Raw genomic sequence first — 16,510 nt, forward strand, 5'->3', positions numbered from 1 at the left:
ACTAACAATCTGAGTTATTAATTTAAACTTCCAATCATAAAATATTTATCTATTTACCAATCAGTTAACAAATCTAATTCCTTTAAAAGATCCTTCAAAATTCGTGATTTGAAATAGATATCCCTTGTGATGGAATATTCAACACAGTCAAGCAAGACATGCTTGACCGTGGTTCTCTCATCACAAGGGATACAAAACGGAGGATCCTCACCTTTCAGGTATTCATGAGTATATCTTGTGTGGCCAATACGACATCGTCGCATGATGACCTCTTCAAACCTGGACTGACAACCCAAGTAGGTATAACCAATATAGGGTTCTATTTCATGTAATGTATTTATATCTAATTGGGTGTCCCACTTCTTTTGCACGTATGTAAGTTCTAATGCCAGCTTTGTAATATGAGTATGAAATGAGAAGCGGTGTCACAGATTTGTTAAGTGCTGCCTTGGCAGCAAGATCGGCCATTGTGTTCCCAGAAATGACAACGTGGCTGGGTAACCAACAAAAGACGATGTTGCATTGGCCAGTAGCAAGCTCATTACACAATTCAATCATTTCGATTAAAAGTGGATGTTTACAAGAAGGATTGTTAATAGCCTGAAGGCACGAAAGAGAATCGGAAAAAAATATGTATTGTCTATATTTTGGGTGTTTATTAATATATTTTTAAGGCTGTTAATATTGTGTTAGCTTCTGCCGTGAAAATAGAGCTGTTATCAGGTAATCTAGAAGATATTGTTTTGGAGCCAATGACAGTGGCACAAGCTACTGCGCCACCATCCTTGGACCCATCTGTAAATAAGGATTTGTATGTATTATATTTATTTCTTAATTGACTAAATTCTTGTTTATACTGTAATTCATTAGTTTCTGACTTTTTAAATGTGGTTAACGTTAGGTAAACGTGTGGTCAACGTGTGGCCTAACCAATTGCCAAGGAAAAGAAAGCAAACGGGAAGGAGAGATATTTTCTAGCTCAATGCCGGCAGCAGAAAGGCAAGGTTTGACTCTTAGTCCCAGAGGCGGAACAAGAGTAGACTTTTTGTTGTACAGATCCTCATAAAGATGATTAAAAAAACAGTTAAATGCAGGATTTGACTCATTGGAATATAGTTTTGTTACATACTGCAAGGATAATTTTATATTTTATGGAGCCATAATCAAGTTTTGAACGTACCAGTGATCGATATAGATGTAAGAGGGTAGCTTGATCCCCTTCCCACTTAGAATTGGAAACGACTTTCAACAAGTCAAGTGCCTTCAGGCATTTAGTTTTAAGGGATTTAATATGTGGTAGAAACGTTAAGTGTGAGTAAAAAATAATACCCAAGAACTTGGCCTCCTTCACAACTTTGATGGGTGTGCCATTTAGAGATAGTTCAGTGTCTTTATGCGGTTTGTATTTACGACAGAAATGTATACAATTAGTTTTGGATTTAGAAAATATAAAGCCGTTTTCAAGACACCATTATTTAACTTGTTTAAACACAACTGCAGTTGCGGTTCAAATACTTCCTTGTGGGACACCCTGATCCTGATTATAATGGTCAGGCAGGGTTGAACCCACTCAGTCTTTAAATTGCCTGTCTGATAAAAACTGTGATTATAAAAAGAGGTAAACGACCCCTCAAACCAAAATCATGTAAATCCTTTAACATGCCATGCTTCCAGGTGGTATCGTATGCTTTCTCGAGATCAAAGAATATCGATACAGCATGTTGTTTATTTACTATAGCATTTTTAATAAAGGATTCTAAACGTACCAAATGATCAGTGGTACTACGATTTTTCCTGAAACCACATTGAATATTTGTTTTAAGGTTATTGGTTTCAAGATATCATGTTAATCTATTGTTTACTATTCGTTCCAAGGTTTTACAGACACAACGCGTTAAAGAGATTGGTCTATAATTAGACGGATCAGTGATGCCCGCCAGGCTTTGGAATAGGGACTACAAAAATGGCATTACGCCACGAAGTTGGGAAATTCCCTGAAGGCCATATTATATCAAAAATATTTAGAGGAGTTTCCAAACATGATTCCGGTAAATGCTTCAAGAGCTGATAGTGTATGTTATCAGCTCCTGTTGCTGTATCATGAGCTTGCTCAAGGGCAGTATGTATCTCATGTAATGAAAATAATTCATTAGAGTCTTCGCCATTGTCTGAGTTAAAATTTATTCTCTTCTTCTCCTGTTGTTTCTGATATTGTTGAATTCAGGGACGTAATTTGATGAAGAAGAGTGTTTGGCAAAATTTTCACCAAGCTTATTGGCAATGTCAGACTTACCAGTTAATATATTGTCACCATCCTTCAGATGGTGAACAGTAAATTTGGAACCTTTGCCCTTAATTCGTTGTATCATGTTCCACACCTTTGAAATTGGTGTACGGGAATGTATCTTGGAAACATATTTCCTCCAAGACTGGCGCTTATTCTGCTTAAATGCGCGTCGAGCCTTGATTTTTATAAATTTTAACTTTATTTAAATTATGGACAGTAGGATGTCGGCAAAAATATTCTATTTCAGCTTTCTGCACACCTACTCTTTCTGGTCTGTTTACAGTCATTGTATAATGAGCTTGCTACTGGCCAATGCGACATCGTCCTCTGTTGGTTACCCAGCCACGTTGGCATTTCTGGGAATACAATGGCCGATCTTGCTGCAAAGGCAGCACTCAACAAATCTGTGACACCACTTCTGATCCCATACTCTGATTACAAAGCTAACATTAGAACTTACATCCATGATCTGATGCAAAAGAAGTGGGACGCCCAGGTAGGTATCAATAAATTACATGCAATAAAACCTTACATTGGTTACACCTACTTGGGTTGTCAGTCCAGATTTGAAGAGGTCATCATAATGACGATGTCGTATTGGCCATACAAGGTATACTCATGAGTACCTATTGAAAGGTGAGGATCCTCCGTTTTGTATCCCTTTGTGATGAGAGAGAATCACGGTCAAGCATGTCCTGCTTGACTGTATTGAATATTCCATCACAAAGGATAACTATTTCAAATCACGAACGATGAAGGATCTTTTAATAATATCAGTTCTCATTTAGTTATTGCATTTTTTAAAAGAATTAGATTTGTTGAATGAATTGTAAATAGATAAATATTTTAAAATTGGTAGTTTAGTTGAGCAGCTGAGATTGTTAGTGGCTGTATCCTCCTCAGGGGTTGAAGCATTGTAAAATTATTGTCCTCCTGTGGGGGTACATAAGTCCCAAAACATTCAAGCTAAATTTAAACTTACCATTAGTTTTAATCGTAGAATATGTGTTCTTTTAACTTATGGCTAATTTGTCTAAACTTGCTGACGGCTGAAGGGATGGTGTAAATCCAGCTAGGGTCCATTATTTGGAACCTTTGCCCTTAATTCGTTGTATCATGTTCCACACCTTTGAAATTGGTGTACGGGAATGTATCTTGGAAACATATTTCCTCCAAGACTGGCGCTTATTCTGCTTAAATGCGCGTCGAGCCTTGACATTTTAAATTTTAACTTTATTTAAATTATGGACAGTAGGATGTCGGCAAAAATACTTTTCAGCTTTCTCCCTACTCTTTCTGGTCTGTTTACAGTCATTATTAATCCATGGTTTACGAATATGTGGAATTGCAGAGGACTTGGGTATAGTTTGATCAGCAATGTCATTGAGGATATCACAAAACAATTGTATAGGATCTTCGCTGTTCGCAAATAATTCATGTTTTAAGTGTTCAACACACAAAGCTTCATATAATGACCAATCAGCCCTGGCGAAGTTCATTTTTGATGAAGGAGGATCATCACCAGGGTTAATTGTTTTGAGAATCGTGGGGAAGTGATCACTACCACATAGGTCATCATGAACCATCCATTCAGATGGAACCCATATTCTGGAAACTGATGAAGCTATAGATGGAACCCATATTCTGGAAACTGATGGGGCTGTAGATGGAACACATATTCTGGAAAATGATGAAGCTATAGATGGAACCCATATTCTGGAAACTGATGGAGCTATAGATGGAACCCATATTCTGGAAACTGATGGGGCTGTATATGGAACCCATATTCTGGAAACTGGTGGGGCTGTAGATGGAACCCATATTCTGGAAACTGATGGGGCTATAGATGGAACCCATATTCTGGAAACTGATGGGGCTATAGATGGAACCCATATTCTGGAAACTGATGGGGCTGTAGATGGAACCCATATTCTGGAAACTGATGGGGCTGTATATGGAACCCATATTCTGGAAACTGATGGGGCTGTAGATGGAACCCATATTCTGGAAACTGATGGGGCTATAGATGGAACCCACATTCTGGAAACTGATGGGGCTATAGATGGAACCCACATTCTGGACACTGATGATGCTATAGATGGAACCCATATCTGGAAACTGATGGGGCTATTGATGGAACCCATATTCTGGAAACTGATGGGACTATAGATGGAACCCATATTCTGGTCATTGTTACACATAATGTTAACTGGTTTTACCCCAGACTGACTGACTGACTGAGTTTGGTTTACGCCACTTTTAGCAATATTCCAGCAACATCACGGCGGGGGACACCAGAAAAGGGCTTCACACTTTGTACCCATGTGGGGATTCGAACCCGGGTCTTCGGCGTGACGCGCCAACGCTTTAAACACTAGGCTACCCCACCGCCCCCTTTACCCCAGAAGCAAGGGTAGGTGTATTCAAGAGATGGTGATTATCCAGACTTTCCTGTCACAGAAATGCAGTGCCTGGGAAACATGCACTCAGCAGTCAATGTATGACCCATGAAATCAGTGATAAAATGGCTGTTGGTCTCATTAGTGAACCATAAAAATATGTGCCTGTGTAGTATTTTTAAAGTGTTTTTCTGTGAGTACGTGTGTTCGCATGAGATTACATATATGTGCATGTATATTTATGTATGTATTTTTACTATAGTGTAAACGGATACTCATGATGATGGGATTAGACCAGTATGCTGTATTGGGATAACAGATCCTCAATATGTATATATAGTGTGTGGACATTTACACCCATCTGTTTCAACAACTCATTATTGTTGAGTTATCACTTGTAAAGTAGACATTGCCGTCCTGGTACAGGTGCTTCTCACTGACATCACGAGATCCTTGCTCCATCTGCATAACTATGGAGTATACCATGAACGGTTTGTGTTTAAAACGATGAATTCGGGTTCCTCCTTGTTTTGCATTACTTTTGATACTTTTCTATGTTTTAGCCAAATAGTAATTGACATATGACACGATGAAGATTGACTGTTGTTAATGCTCAGTTCACCTGGATGTGTGTTTTTACTGAAGATGGTGGGCACTTCAACTACTTTGGCCATGTCTGAAAACATGTAAATCATGAACTTCGTGGGAATATTTGCTAATTAAAGATGAACAGAACATTGAGCTCTTCAGTGCAATAATATGCTCATATGTGTTAAACTGTGGCCTTGGCCCTGACTTGGACTTGAGGTGAAGTCATGAACAGCTATGGACACATCACTGTGAGTAAGGCAAGTACGTATTTCACGAACCTGTTGGAAATGAAGAAATCATAATAGGGGACTAGGGAGTGTATTTCATGGCAATCCATAGATCCGGAACAATTGGATGCATTGGATTGGCCCTGATACAGTCACAGGCCCAAAGAATTTGAACATACATATTTGCCAGTATTTCTACAGGATGTAATCAAAGTCGGGAGCCTGATCACAAAGAGGGTGCTGTGAAAGTTACCTCGGAAGAACATTTGAATAGTTACTGACAAAGTGAAATGAAGATTGCCTTGATATTCAGTTGAAGAATGCTTTGACCACCTTGGAATCTGTGCAATAATATCTTAACTATCTGAACACAATGCTCACATAAGACTTGAACTGGACAGTACCACTGCTATGACTTATGATCAACATGGAGTACCTGGCTGGAAGATCTGTTTTCTCATTGTTAACTACCTGAGGGAAGTTGATCTGTTACTATGTAATGTGAATAACGAATTGCTTGTTTTTGAATTTGTTGCTATGCCATTTTCTGTTTTAAAAATAATAATATAATGAAGATATATATGTTTTTAACATTTTGACTTTGTACTTAAAATGTGCATTAATTCAGACTTGATTTAGTCACTGTATGGCCGGAATAATGCCGATGTGACGTAAAGCCCAACTCAACTCAACGGTAGTGGCATTATAGGGAATGTGGTAATGGAGCAAAGCCAGGAGTATTTGTTTAGCATTGCATCACTATGAGCGGATCGACAAGCCAGTGTCCTTCAGGCTAAATGTATAACATTTGACTGAAAAGAATACAATCAGGCATGACCACGTGAAAATAAAGAATGATCATGACGTGTTGCGTGTTTTCAATGACAAAATGTTCCTGTGTCTCTGTGTGACACTTTGGTCCATGGGTCCAAGGATTATCACATCTGTTAAATTTTCCATTGTTAATTTTGTTAATGCGAAATGTACTGAACAAATGAAAATAAAGGAAAACCAAGTTCTATGGATAGTCAACTTCTTTATTGCAATGAGTGTGACGTTTCGATGTAGGTACTAACACCGTTATCAAGCAAGTGATCAATTCACATCACTTGCTTGATAACGGTGTTAGTACCTACGTCGCACTCATTGCAATAAGGAAGTTGACTATCCATAGAACTTGGTTTTCCTTCATCTTCACAACTTCTAAAATGATTTTCAAAGAAAATGAAAATACACTGAAATGTTACATGAAACGTGTAACCAGATGAAATCATACTGGAACTATCACACTAACGACAACGACAGCGGTGATAAACGACCATGTCAAATGTATACCACAATCGCTGAATTCATAACAAGAAATAAAGCTTGTGTAGTGTAATAATATATAGTTAAAGCACAAGGACGTGACCTCGGACTTTAGCTGAATCGAGAACTTGGAGAACTGTGATTTGGAGTTACATTCTCCTGAAATACACAATATCAGTTACCATCGACATTACCAGATTATAACCGACGTATCTATTACAGTGTATGTCGCAGGTTTCTTTGAATTGCTTTTAACGGGAGGGACTCGTTCTTCCCTGAGGCCGGCAAGGGCTTCCACAAGCCAGAGGACCGTTCGTTTCGGCAGCTGCCTTTTTGAAAATCACGATGTTCTTCCGTCATGGACTTGGGTCAAAGGGCATTTAGCCATCCATGCACTGGGTTAGTGTGGACTCCTGTCTGTTAAAGTCGAACAGCAGCCATCATTCTATCGCATGTTACCGAGGTCGACGAAAGTTGAATTAATCGACTGACCTTTTTATACCACAAGTTTAAGATAATGTACATTTGGATAATCGCGAAATTGTCTTAAAGGGGTAATTTTACAGGCCGAGAAAGAACACAATTTCCCACAGTTAACAACGTGAACACAACATCTCATTTAACAAAAGGGACACATCTCAGAGGTACTCAGTTTCTCTTTTGGCAAAATAATCTGTTACTAAATGCCTCGGCTAAAGTGTTATCTGTTGCGTACAAGGGACAACGCTTCCTTTGGGACAAATGCCTTGATATTTCATGTTTTTCGTTGAGACTCAATATGTGCTGACGACTACGTTGAAGCAAGTGGTGGATCGGTTCACCTGTGCTCGGTTGTGTTAAGGAATCTATGTTAATATCTGGGTTGACGTCTAGTTTTTGTTCGCTCGTAGCAATGACAATTTTGTTATAACCTACAACGCAGTTAAATCTACGTTTCATATCACTAGGAGCCATATCCAAACCTTACCTAACCTAGCCATTCTCTAGCACATCTTAGTATCTCTCGATGGCCGTCGGTAAATCCACTGGAGATGCAATAGAATCCTCGACATTCGAAATAAACTGTTTCTGCACATCGAAAGCCATCCCTGACCGATAATAATCGACAGCATTTGTGACTGAGTTTCGTGAATAGCCCATACGTATGTTCCTTCTACTCGAATCGTTAAGTCTTACAACACCGGGTTGAGAAAACCCATTCGATTCATCTAAAATAATTATTTTCCAATCATCTTCATGTCCCTGTTGAAACCTCAAAACACGGTAGTCCTTACTATTATCAAATGCCATAAGATCATCCCTCCACCAATTACTTGCCACCCCATTCTTTTAGCTTTTTGCTGGCTTCTTTGAGGGGCATATTGTGAACGATTGGGACACCCAAACCATGATTAACTCCCAACAAGCGCCAATCCGTATTTATAGTAATTCCAAATTCACTGCAAATACGTTCGTATGCACGCCAATCGTACGGACTTTTCATCGCGTTCCATGCGGGGTCCTGTGATCTGTGAGATGAAAATTACAATAGCGGTAGAACCGAATCTTTGTCACTATTACAGTTTAAAAAGTTAACATGTGGTATGATAACAGAACTGTGAATGATATAAATCATCAACCCATACATATATGATATTTGAGCGTGACAATGCATATTATTGAAAATAATGGTTGACGCTTCGGTTCCTGGAATGCCTAGAAAATGCGTGACAGTTGGGCTTTCCAATCGGGGACACACAAGGACTTGACGAACCCGGTACTGTAGACAAGCTATGCGCCTTGCAATTACAAAACAATGTATACAAGCCAAAAGAAGTTTCGTTCACAGAATCCAGGGGGTAATGTTGGAGATTAAAACGATGTCGAGATTGGGGGTACCATTAAATACCCGTACAATTTCATCCGTACTGATGATAATAAATGGACCGTGGTTGATGGCTACCGAATATCATCCTTACCTCACCATTTACATTTAAAGCAAATAAGGATCATTATTTAACTAAAGTTCTACATAATGGGATTATACTTGTGTTGTTTGACCCATCACAAAGAAAGAGTGTAATCATTAGTTTAGTTCCGGATAAACCAGATCATATGCTAATGAGTCGGCGAATCTCCAAAATATTAGTTCATAATTGGTTGCTGAATTTGGAGACATGATAGATAACGACTTAGCAAGGCCACAAGGTTCTACGATTTATATCGAAGTCTTTCCCGGGGATTCACCAGCAGAAGATGTTGTGCTTTAACCGGGTAAAACTTTGATGGCTCAAAAGCATGAACGAGGTTGTGCGATTTATGTGCAGGCAAAACCACATTCTTATGCGATTCTCGAGGGAGTCACTGTTGTATTGGACAAAAAGATATTTTTACCTTATAATATTCATCTAATGATCTTTCAATTTACACTCAATAGAATCAACTGAGGACCATTTCATAAAATATCATAAAGATTAATGGTTGATTCTTCAGGTCCTGAAAATGTGGTACAATTGCTCTTTCCGATCTTGGAGATTTAAACGATGTCAGAATCGGAAACCCATCAAAAAACATCCATTACAATCTCGTTCGCACCGACGATAACACATGTATGATGTTCGAACCTAAATTCGATTGGTTAAAAAATATTACCCTAAACAGCAGATATGTTTTTGATGGTGATATACATTTAACTGAAATAAAAAATAATGGGATTATTATCGGGGTTATTTCCTGTGGAGAAAAATATTCCCGGCAGTTTATGAAGCAGATGAAAAGTTAGAAAGGCCGGTTTTCGAAAAAACTATTCTACTTCAGATCACATGTTTACATTACATGCAATAATTCAAAAATGTCTTTCACGCCGAAAACATATTGTATGTAGCGTTCGTCGATTTTAAAAAAGCACTCGATTCTGTTGATCGTTCTAAGTTATGGTATTGTCTGCTAAAGACCGGATAACGAGGGAAAATGTATTCTGTTTTAAAGTCTATGTATTCTAATATAAAATCATGTGTGCGGTGTGGTGATGATTTTACAGATTATTTTGATTGTCCGGTCGGATTAAGACAAGGATGTATTTTAAGCCCAATGTTATTTTCATTTTTCACTAATGAATTGTATTACGATATTGCTAATAATGGAAAACATGGTATTCAGATGTTCCCTGATATGATTGAATTCTAATGTTACTCTTTGCTGTCATTTAAGTTTCAGACACTATTGAATGATTACAAAATCAACTTAATATTTTGGGACGTTACACAAAAGAATGGAATTTATCGGTTAATTACGACGAAACAAATATTGTCATTTTCAGAAGGGGTGGTTCGTTATCCGTAAATGAAAAGTGGGTACTAAATGGGATACATCTTAAGATTAATAGTCATTATAAATATCTTGGTCTTTTGTTTACCCATACAATGAACTTTTCTAAAAGCACAGAAGATTTAGTATCAAGTGCAAAGAAAGCCCTATTCAACGTTATGTCTGTTTCATATAAATTTGGAATTACCAAACCCAAAATATTTTTTAAACTCTTTGATTCGCAGAAACAACCAATAATGTTATATGGATCTGATATTTGGGTTATCAAAGATATGATTGTTTAGAAAAACTTCACCTTTTAGCATGTAAAAGATATTTATCCGTTGGATTATCTACACCAAACTGTATGATTTACGGCGAATGTGGAAGACACCCATTATATATAAATTCTCAGATTAGATGCTTGCAATATTGGATAAAACTTATTGGTATGCATGCAAATAGAATTCCAAAGCTGGCTTATAATGTGCTTTTACATTTAGACAACATCGGTAAATTCCCATGTAAGAAACATTTTGCTCTGTCATGGTTTTGGTTTTATTTGGATGAACCAAACTATTGGAAATATCAGTCTCTTTTTACATAATTTTAAATACCAAGCTATTGATATGTTCTATCAGAACTGGCATTCTACCCTTCCCGACAGCTCTAGGTATGAATGCTACAGGACATTGAAAAGTTTACTTCAGCCTGAAAAATATTTGTCTGTTTTATATGCTAAAGATTTAAGAAATATTTTTATCAAATTTAGACATGGTTTGTTAGATTTAATGATAAACGAAGGCAGGAAAATGTCCATAGATAAGAACAGGAGAATTTGTCCGTTATGTAAATCCGCAGTTGAGAATGAAATCCACTTTATGCTAGTTTGTCCATCCTACTCCATTCTAAGAAGCCAAATACATTCCACACCCGTTTTTGTCAAAATCACCTGCTCTAGCTTTTTCATCCTTAATGTCCTCTCAAAATGATAATGTAAGGTCACTTGGAGAGTAGTTTCTGTAGATACGGAAAATTCCTTTTCGTGATGTTTTGTTCATGGTGAGCCAAATTATTCCAAAACAAAAATCCACACTGAACACTGTAAAAATGACTCTTTGTATTATAAACGCCAAATTAAACGCATATATGTCCCACGTTTTTAAACACCGTTATCTGTTTTATCTAATGCCTAGGTCACTTATCCACTTTTGACATGAAAGATTAGTTTACGATGTCCGGCCGGGCTGAAATCGGCAAAATTGAGAGATATCCGACGGGCAGCTGGACGATCATCCGTGGGCATCGGTTATGGTTTGACATAGGAAAGACCCCGTTGACACGTCGTGGACAAATCGGAAGAAAATAAATAGTTATTTTCTCACGCCGACCGGTGGTCCACACACCCATCGATAACGTATCTGTGGCACTTCTTCCAGCAACCCACCAGTGACCTACAGGCTCCTGCCAGACCACCAGGGAAGCGGACGATTTATTTCAGTGCGCTGGTGTGGTATGGTCACCGGAGGATAACAGAAAGGATGTCTACCGGAAATCGCTCAATACTCTGCTGAGAGATAACTGCCCTATTCCCGCCAGATGACCAGTCAGTAGCTTGATGATTTTAGCCTTCCATTGTTTTTCAAATTACTTCAGATACCCTGCCAGCCATCTGTCAGTGACTGGAAGGGTATCTTCCGATCATCCTTGGTTTTTTGACTACCGCACCGATGTGACACAGATGTAGGCAAAATCCGTTGCCCGCCGTAACATCGGTGAAACCCATGACCTTTAAAAAATTAGGTGTATGTGACCCAGGCATAAACAACGTTTATGATATAAACAATGGTTTAGTTTCCAAACGGTACTGGTGTTTACAATTTTATCATTTAATTACAACAACTGTCTCGCCTTTTAAAACGCAAAAGCTTGTTTACATTATCACTTGTGTTTAGGAATTAAACATCTTCGATTAAACACAACTAAAGAATAACTGACAAGCTGCCGGTATAAGTGTGAGGGGGCGGTGGGTAGCCTAGTGGTTAAAGCGTTGGCTGGTCACGCCGAAGACCCGGGTTCGAATCCCCACGTGGGTGCATTGTGTGAAGCCCATTTCTGGTGTCCCCCCCGTGATGATGTTGGAATATTGCTAAAAGCGGCGTAAAACCAAACTCAGTCAGTCAGTATAAGTGTGAGAGATGGCGCGTTGGTCAAATTTTATCCACATTGCTGTAAAATGACCTGTTAAAAAGCAAAGGCTTGTAATGGTGAAGTTATGTATACTGTCTAATTATACTAAAGCTGACAGCACTAGGTAGATATAAAGTAAGTAGAGAGATATATTCTAGACATCATGTTTATTTCGTCTCACGTAATACATGAACATTACAAACACCATGACATAGCTTTTGGAACGCAAGCTCCTCTATGCACAATAAATGTAAAGTGCGGTTGTAGGGTTAAGCGGCACACTCTGAAAAGCTAGAACTATAAATACACTGAATGATAAGGGATTTCAAAGAACTTATTCACAAAGTACTTTCCATGGCCCACTGAAATTGACACAATGTGAGCAAACTGCACAATGTGCTCACACTACATGAATTACTGTTCAGAGAACAGTCCAGCAAAACCCAATCTCTGACACAGGCCAGTCAACAGTTATTTGGAACTATTGAGATACATTATATTCAACAATCAATATAACTTTAATCGGTCTGTCAAAACAGAAAGTCTCATTTCTTTGCGACTACATGACATGGTATTCACATTCATACTTCGGGAAATGTTCCTTTGACACTTTCTGTACAGCCTTGCCACAACTGTGTGGAGAGTTTTGTATTTTCTATCATGATTATAAGGGTTTGTACTCTAGACTGAAAACCAACGCCTGCTGGGGTGGGAGCTGTGACTTGCGCCACAAGTTTATTGCTCAAAATATGTATATTTGTATTTTCACCCTGTAACATAATAATAACCAATAATCAATAAAACAGTAATATCACATGTATACATGTATACTAGTCTAGGACCTTGCATATAACAGTTACAGTTATTAGTAATAAATATATATCTGTCACAATATACTCAATGTGATAAATATTACCTAAACTGCACCAATTGCAGTACAATATATGAATAATAACTAAATACAGATCACAAAAAAAAGATTATATAGATTATACAGCAGCAAAATATCACAATTATAATCATGGTAGAAAATGCATAACTCATTTGTTGCAATAATATACATGAAATATAAACACGATAAAGGTATGAAATACCTACCAAATATATGGTACTCAGGTGAGTGAGCATCGTTTACCTTAACTGGTGGTCAAACAACAAGTCCCATCTATAAGTTATATAACATACCATTAAGTATATTATGCTAACCTATTCCATCATTATATATATTAACTGATGGTTTTGTTTTTTGTAGGACCAGGGACAATCTTAGAAGTTTTCCAAAGGATAGGAACAGTCTGTTTACTTACTGAATTTTGAAATATCCTTTGGAATATAACTTTGGAATATAATCGTTCTTCGCATTCTTTCAGTACAACTCCACACAGATTATCGGGACCACAAGCTTTATTTATGTTGATTCGGGAAAATGAATTGATGTCATCATCAATAGAAATATTTATATCATTACCTGGAGCAAGAGAGTCTAAATTAAGTTTTCTTTTGTCCTGAGAAGTCTGCGGAATCAAATCTTAAATAGAAAGTATTTAACTCATTAGAGTAGAGTAGTAGTTTATTTCGGTAAATCAGGCCACAGGCCCATTTTACAATGAATGTATTGACAAAGATGTTGATGCTGCGCCACCAGTGCATGTAGCAATGTTTGAGTTCAACAAATTATATCTGGTACAATATACATGTGAATATAGAATATGTAGGTTATGTAATGGACAATTGATGGTTCCTCATTTTAAGAGCAAAGAAATTAAACTTGGCAAGGTTCTTGAGCATGGAAGTATTTTTGGTGGTAAATATAAGTTTACATTTACACTCTGAAGGAAATTTGTAACAATAACTTGGCAGGAAATTTCTTCTAAGGTCATTATAGAATGGACACACTAGACAGACATGGTATTCTGTTTCTACATTTGGGATGATACAAAATGGACAGTCTTTCACTTTTAGGTATGCCTAATTTTTTACCCTGTGATATCATAAGATCACTACTGGATGTACGAAATTGTGAAAGAGTAATCCTAAATGCATCAATATTCACAGCATTTAAATAGTTTTCATATTCATTGGATAACTTAATTGTTTTATAAAAATACAGTAAAGATAGTTTGTCAAACGATTCAAAGAGAAACTGATTATCAATATCAGTGCACCGTGTTCTAAAAGTTGATAGAAATGATTGAATGCACGAGACAGATTGCTGGTTCCAAATTTCACCAAATCCATAAGAACATAAAAGGTTTTTAACTTTAAGAGCCCAACAATCCAGACCCTTTTCAACTCGGCTGTACTGATATACATAACTGTAATGTAATACACGTATACTGTTTTCACTCTGGGATAATAAACGTAACCAGTACTTAATTACTTTTTTAAACTGTTGATTTACTTTTAATGAGTATCTCCCCAGTTCGGCTCTCGCAACTATATTGGGGACAGATCTTCTTAGCTTTAATATGAGTTTACAGAATTTATCATGAACATTCAAAATATCTTTAGAGGGATGGAATCCGCATATTTCTGAGCCATATATTAGTATGGTCAGTACTTTAACGTCATAGATATGAGGTAACATTTTCAAAGGGAGTTTATGAAAATTGTACACATTTGATTGTAACAAAATTATTACTTTCCAAGCCTGTTGAGACAATATCTTTTGAGATTTATACCATAAACCAGAGCGAGAAAGATGTACTCAAAGGTATACAAGGCATATAAAGAAACTGTGCATTGTCAAAATATTATCCCAGTTGATAAGTACGATAACAATGTCAAAGGTACATATAACTTTTAATGGAGGGATCATGAGACCATAACAAGTCGGGAGAATTTCAATTGAAAAGTCAATCACAATGACGTCACGAGTCCACAAGCAGGACAGGGGTCAAACGACCATGTCACAAGCTCAATAACGGGTATATATATGTCCACCATCGGCAGTGAGAACAGCAGTGCATCGACGATGCATAGAGCCTATCAAACGTGCAAGGAAGGCTTGTGGGATGTCACGCCAGATTCTCTCAAGTTCTGTTGCAAGGTCAAGGACGTTATCTGTCGGATGAGCAGGACGGCGTAGACGTCGATCCATCTCGTCTCAAACATGCTCTATCGGGGAGAGATCCGGTGAATTTGCAGGCCAAGGCAGTAAGTCAACGTTGTGGTGTTGCAAGAAATCCATAGCAACCCTTGCCGTATGAGGGCGGGCATTTTCCTGTTGGAATGTTAACCCAGGGCCTTGACGTTGCAGAAAAGAAATTGCCACAGGTCGAAGAATCTGATCCCTGTAGCCCACACCAGTTAAGTTGCCCTGAACAATCACCAAAGGAGTTCTTTGGCGTGCTGTTATTCCACCCCAAATCATCACGGAACCACCACCAAAGCGATTCCTCTCCAAGACACAGGCCTGTGAATAACGTTCTCCCACGCGTCCATAGGCACGTTGACGTCCATCACTATGGGAAATGTTAAACCTGGACTCATCTGTAAAAACAACATTTCTCCACCAAAACAAGGGTCTGCGGACATGATTTCGGCACCACATTCGGCGAGCTTGTCGATGACGTTGTGTCCGGATAGGCCGTATGGCGGGACGTCGTGGTCTGATCCTGTGATGACGTAAACGTTGTCGAACTGTGTTGGGGTGGATACGGCGAAGTCCTGGGATGGTTCGGGCAGTCATCACTGCAGTCTGAAACCTGTGGCGAAGATAGGTCACCCTTATCCATATGTCCTGTCTTGGCGTTGTTACACGTGGACGTCCAGAACGTGGCCGATCGATGACGTCATTTGTTTTCTGGTAGCGTCTCACCAGTGCAGAAATGGTGTTCCGGTATGCAGTGGAAATGTGCAGCCACTTGTCGTTGGGACATTCCCCCACGGACCATCCCAATGGCCTCACGACGTTGTGCAGACGTGAGCCTTGGCATGCTATGCGTTTCAATAGCCGTTTAATTTTTTGAACGATCGCAAGGGCAGGGGTTGAGCTTTCCAAAGTGACAGTATTGTGTCACATTCATTTGCTCTGTTTCTCTTTCCCGGAATGCACGTGCAACAACGTTTTGCACGTCTCAAGGACGAACCCATTGACGTCACGGAACGTGGCACGTGCATGCATGTTGGATGCATGTCTACACAGGTTTGATAAAAATTAGATTTTAATTTTTTGTATGCACAGCTTCTTTATGTGCCTAGTATATATATAACTGGGAACA

This window comes from Haliotis rubra, unplaced genomic scaffold (assembly GCF_003918875.1).
Source record: "Haliotis rubra isolate DU_JTF1 unplaced genomic scaffold, ASM391887v1 Scf742, whole genome shotgun sequence".
NCBI classification, from domain to species: Eukaryota; Metazoa; Mollusca; class Gastropoda; order Lepetellida; family Haliotidae; genus Haliotis; species Haliotis rubra.